The sequence below is a fragment of the Lipophrys pholis genome (genome assembly GCF_963383615.2).
Source record: "Lipophrys pholis genome assembly, chromosome: 13".
Taxonomy (NCBI): domain Eukaryota; kingdom Metazoa; phylum Chordata; class Actinopteri; order Blenniiformes; family Blenniidae; genus Lipophrys; species Lipophrys pholis.
The window spans coordinates 1596688-1602687 of record NC_137632.1 but is presented as its reverse complement, the minus strand read 5'-3'; positions in this window follow the sequence as shown (position 1 = coordinate 1602687).

Genomic DNA, 6000 nt, shown 5'->3' with positions numbered 1-6000 from the left:
CAGCCCCGAACTCAATGAGGTTTTAACAGATGTTGTGAGCGCGGTAAATTTTATCAAAACCCGACCACAGAAAGTGCGACTGTTCTCTGCACTGTGTGAGGAAATGGGAGCTGATCATATAGCTGTGCTGTTTCACAGCGAAGCAAGGTGGCTCTCCAGGGGCAAAGTGCTGAGTCTTTGAGCTCAGGGCAGAGATTCAGATCTTTTTGGAGGAGGAGCGCATGCATGAGGCTGCAAGCAAGTTCAGTGATGAACAATTTCTGTTGAAGCTGGCCTACCTCAGCGATATGTTTGGCAAGCTGAATGAGTTAAATCTTCAGCTCCAAGGCAAGGATAAGCACATACCCCAACTGGCAGACAAAATCACTGCGTTCTCCCGAAAGCTCGAGGGATGGGGCAGGCGCCTCGACCAACAAAATATTGATGCCTTTGAGAACCTGGGTGAGGTTGCTGAAACCACTGATTCTGGTGCCACCACAGTGATCCCCTGCATCAAGCAACACATCTCCTCCCTGAGAGAAATGTTTCACAAATACTTCCCCATCAACAGTGCTCAGTACAACTGGGTTATGGATCCATTCAATGCAGCAGGTTGGTATTTTGACATTTTATTGAATATTATACTCATACATGCATTTTATCTGTGTTGTATGCTACTTACTAACTGGAATGGATTGTTGTCAAACAGATTTATTTGTATTTATTATGCAATGAAAAATAAAGTTAGCCTATTAATTTATATTTTATCTGCAGCACCTGCTGATTTCATGTCTGCTGAGGAGGACCAGTTTATTGAACTGACATCTGACTCCACCCTGAGGCTGAGGTTCACCACTCAGACTCTTTCTCAATTCTGGTTTGGAGTGGAGAGGGAGTATCCACTCATCGGGCAGAGAGCTGTGTGCATTCTTCTCCCCTTTGCCACATCTTATCTGTGTGAGATAGGTTTTTCAGCTGTTGCTTCACTCAAAACGAAGTACAGGTCTCAGCTGAACATTGAGCATGACTTAAGAGTGGCAGTGTCAAGCCTGCAACCCCGATTTGAAAAGCTGTGCAGTGCAAAACAGGCTCATTGCAGCCACTAATGCTGGAGTACTGTAAAACTCATGTTCACTTGCCCTGTCTTGCCAAATGCATAGCTCCTCCTTTTTTATTGCAAAGTGGCACTTTTATTTTATTTATTATTGAACGTGATGCAAGTTATTTGATTTATTATTGAACTTTATGCAAGTTATAACACAGCGGCACAGTTATTTTATTTATTATTGAACTTGATGTTATTTTATGTTATTGAGTTTGAATGTATACCACATGATGTTACTTGATGTTCAATAAATTTGAAAATGTTAAGCTTGGCATTAGCGTTCTGTTGGGGCGATGGGGGCAGGTGGGGCTTGAAAACTCCCCCTTGTCCAAAGTGGGGGATGAAAAAAAAAGTTTGAGAACCACTGGGGTAAGCCATCGTGAGGAGCTGGTGTGCCACCCGCAGACACGCCAGAGATCTGGTGCCGCCCTGGTGGTTGATGTGGTACACAGCTGAGTTATTGTCCGACCGGACGAGAACATGCTGATCTTTTAGAACAGGTAGAAAATGCCTGAGCACCAGAAATACCAGCTGAAGTTCCAACACATTTATGTGCTGTTGCTTCTGCTGGGTACTCCACAGGCCCCTGACAGTCCTGGACTGCCATACTGCCCCCCAACCGACAAGAGAGGTGTCCGTCTCGACAACCTCCCAGCGGGAGGCTACCCTCCCCAAGGGTACGCCTGATATTAAGTAAGCTCTTTCCCTCCAGGGTTGGAGGGTAAGGAGGCACTGGGCAGACACCCTGACCACCTTGTGCCGGTGAGTGCTGGGGTCCAATTGCAGGCTGTTCACCCATACCTGAAGGGGGCGCCAGATAAGAAGCCTGAGTGTACCACTCAGCATCCGAGGCCAGCATCCCCATGAGCCGCAGGATCAGGCCATACTGCATGAGGCTGCCGTGCTGGAAATGCCGTAGAAGGCCCAAGATTGTGGAGACCGGCTCTGGAGAGAGGGAAGCTCGCATTAATGAGGAATTCAGCACCAGCCCTAAATACCTCGCAACATGGCCGGGTACGAGGTTGCTCTTGCCATAATTCACCTTGAGGCTCAGATTGCCCACAGGAGCGAGGAGAGCCGTAGTGTCCCTCAACGCCTGCTCCCATGTTGGGGAAATGACAAGCTAATCGTCCAGATAGGGGAGTATCGTTACTCCGCTGGCCTGTAACGGTGACATAGCAGCTGCCACACACCGGGTAAATATAGGTGGGGCCAGGGAGAGCCCAAACGGCAGAACCCTGAACTGATAACCCTTGTCCATGAACATAAAACGAAGGAACTATCTGTGATGAGGGGCAATGGGAACGTTAAAGAATGCGTCTTTCAGATCCACTGTCACTAACCAGTCTCCTGCTGAGACAATTTGAAGAACGTCTGCCACTCACAGCATACGGAAGGGGAAAACCTTGAGAAACCGGTTCAGACCCCTTAGATCCAGGACTGGGCGAAATCCGCCCTCTTTCTTGGGCACCAGAAAGTAAGTGGAGTAAAACTGAGGTAAGCCTCCAGTTTTACTCGCTCGATGGCACCCTTTCCGAGAAGGGTGGCAACCTCGTGACTCAGCACGAGGGATTTCACGGGATCTCTGACCACAATGCGTTTGATCCCGCTGAAGGTAGGGGGCCGACATCGGAACTGTAACGTTTAACCCTTGGAAAGCGTGGACACCACCCAAGGGTCTGTGGTCTGCTCTTCCCAGCTGTGGAGTTGCTCCTGGGAAAAGTGTCCGACGACCAGCCCCTGAGGTTCAGGTTCCGGCGGCAACTTGGTCCAGAACCTCTAGGCCCCTGGGCATATGGACGCACTGCTGCACATTGTTGCCGAATACCTGGCACCGTGACCTGCGGGCCCCTGGACTGCCCGAGTGGGTGAGCGAACAGCCGTGGGTGACCTGCCCCCGCTGCTGCCAATTGTCCCTACCTAGGAGGGGCAGCGGGTGCCCGGCGCAGACTGGCAAACTGCTGCCTTGCTTGGCCAACCTGTAAGCTACACTCCAAGGCCTGCAATGCCGCTGGGCCAAATGTCTGGCCCGGTACAACCAGAAGAGAACGTAGTGTTCTGCAGCATGACTCGGATAGAGGGGACTGTGCCAGCCAGACCTGGCGACGTGTTAACGTTATCGTTGACATCAGCCTGCCCAACTCCCTGGTCATCAATCCGAATGTGGGGCCGAAGGCTCCGCCCCGGAGTCCTGCAAAGTACGTGACAATCTGCACTGAGGCCGGGGGCAGCGTGCATCTGGTCTCATGGCATCATCCGGCGAAACTTATCAGTGCTGCAATGGCAGAATCAACTGGAGCTAGCTGTTCTAACCCATAGCTGCCAGCATCGTGCATGGCTGCCAGAGCTCTGCCATCACTTGTGTGATGGGCGAGAACCCTTGAGTCCGGCCAACATGTGCGGAGCTCCACAATGTAGGGGTCAGAGGGAGGCACCACAAAGGTCGGGGGGGGTGGGGGTCTGCCTGAAGAAAGCATTTGCCGTTCGGGTAGGGACGGGGGCCTCATCCACCCCCAGGCGCGCCCAGGCTGTGCGCATTGCGGGCTGCACCGTGCCATGGCTAGACACTGATCCTACGGAGGAGGTCCTACTGGAACCCTCTGTAAGGGCATGAGAAGCCTTTGAGGCAACCTCATCCTGCCCGTCCCCGCCAGTATCACCAAACAGGGTACAGGATGCTGCCGGGTACAGCAAATCCTCTTCCTGGAGGTTGTATGGCCCCGAGAGGGGGTTAACCACGAAGTCTGGAGCCCTGGGTTCTGTGTGCAGGCCAAGCAAGATGGCCTTAATCTGCGCAAACTCGGTGGTGAGAGCATCCACCTTGTTAGCCAGAGCTTCGACCTTCCTCGCCTTCCGCAGAGGATCGCCTGACACCGTGGTGGCGCGATTAGCACCGACAGCTGCTCTGCCTCAGCCAACCTGGAGAGTCGCAGAGCATAAGGCATAAAACTGCAGTTCATGCATGGATTATCGGAAGCCCCCTCTTTTAGGTGGTCAATGCCAAGACAAGCAGGACACACATATGGCAGTCCATCACAATTATTAGTCGTAATAATATTAGCAACTATTGATAAGATTACTAATTAGATATATCAGTAATTATTAACTTAATTATATTAATAAATAGTTATATTTATAACTATTATTCATTTACTGCCGCCGTCCCTTTAAAAAAAACAACTTTTTTTTTTAAATAAATTCTTTTTTTTTTTCACTTCGAAGTAGAAGCTTGAGTGCCCAGTGAATCTGACTGGAGCAACTCCCGACAGAACCACAGCGCACACACTGCCGTTGAGAGAGAGAGAGAGAGAGAGAGAGAGAGAGAGAGAGAGAGAGAGAGAGAGAGAGAGAGAGAGAGAGAGAGAGAGAGAGAGAGAGAGAGAGAGAGAGAGAGAGAGAGAGAGAGAGAGAGAGAGAGAGAGCCCAGCACTGCGGCCAACGCAGCAGTTCTCTGGCTCTTTTTTTTGCTTTGTTTTTTAAGCTGCAGCGCACCGCTCAGCGTACAAGCTGCGCAACCCACGGTTCCGCTGGTAGTGGCACTGAGCCAGGAGACCGCGTCGGACCCACACACCAGCGAATCCACCGGTCAGGTCAGCAACACAGCAGAGTAACCTTAGCTGTTTAATACACAGCTCCTCTCTCCTCTGTGTATTAAACAGGGCGATCCCGCCGATGATAATACGTGCGCAGTACTCACCACCTACGGCAGCCCCCAGGTAACTGGTTACCGTAGTCAAGTGGCGCTCTCACCTGCCGCGGACTGTGGTAACCCAGCCACACTTGAAAAAGGGAAAACAGCGAGTCGCAGCTTCTAGCGGATGAGAATACTCGCGGCGCCAACCTTAAGGTTACGAAGCTACAAGCGACGAGCTGTGAACAGCAAACACCGACTTGCTATCGTAACCGCAATCACGAGAAGATTTTGACAGGAACAGATCACCTGATGACGCCGGTAGATATAGACTCTCTGGGTCATCCAGGGGTCACGGGTGACTTTGTTGATATAATTTACTCGACCTGCACATGTGCGAGATGGAACACCCAGTGCTTAAAGCACTGCCTCTGGTGGTCTTCCAGGATTGATAGAACGGTAGTTACATACGTAACTCTCGTTCTTCCTCATCAAAAAGGTCATTTTTTCTGGAATTTACCCCACATTTTTTACATCGTTGTGTTCGGCTGGAAGGATGAAATAGAACAATGCTGTCTGATGTTTTTCACCCACGATTTCGAGCAAAATTTATCATTGAGTCTGATGGAGCAAAATCGTGCGGCTGCATCAAACAGCGACTCCTACTGTCTAAAGTTTACGTGTGATTGATTCCAAACCCACACAGACTAAAAGAGGACAAAAATTCCTCTCAAGAAATGATCTTTTTATCCAAATATGTGCCTGACAAGTATGGATTCAGATCAGTTGTTTCCTAAATGTTTTCAGAAAATCCGTCCACTCACACTCTGTTCAGAGCCACTAATTGTGGCAGGCGGCCCCGCCCCGCTGTGTAAACCCACACCCAGGATGATGTCATACCTTCCGGAATGTTCCGTCAGTCACGCCTCAGTCACACCCAGGATGATGTCATACCTTTCGGAATGTTCCGTCAGTGTCGCCTCAGTCACACCCAGGATGATGTCATACCTTCCGGAATGTTCCGTCAGTTTCGCCTCAGTCACACCCAGGATGACGTCATACCTTCCGGAATGTTCCGTCAGTGTCGCCTCAGTCACACCCAGGATGGCGTCATACCTTCCGGAATGTTCCGTCAGTGTCGACTCAGTCACACTCAGGATGACATCATACCTTCTGGAATGTTCCATCAGTGTCGCCTCAGTCACACCCAGGATGACGTCATACCTTCCGGAATATTCCGTCAGTGTCACCTCAGTCACACACAGGATTGCGCAATACCATGACA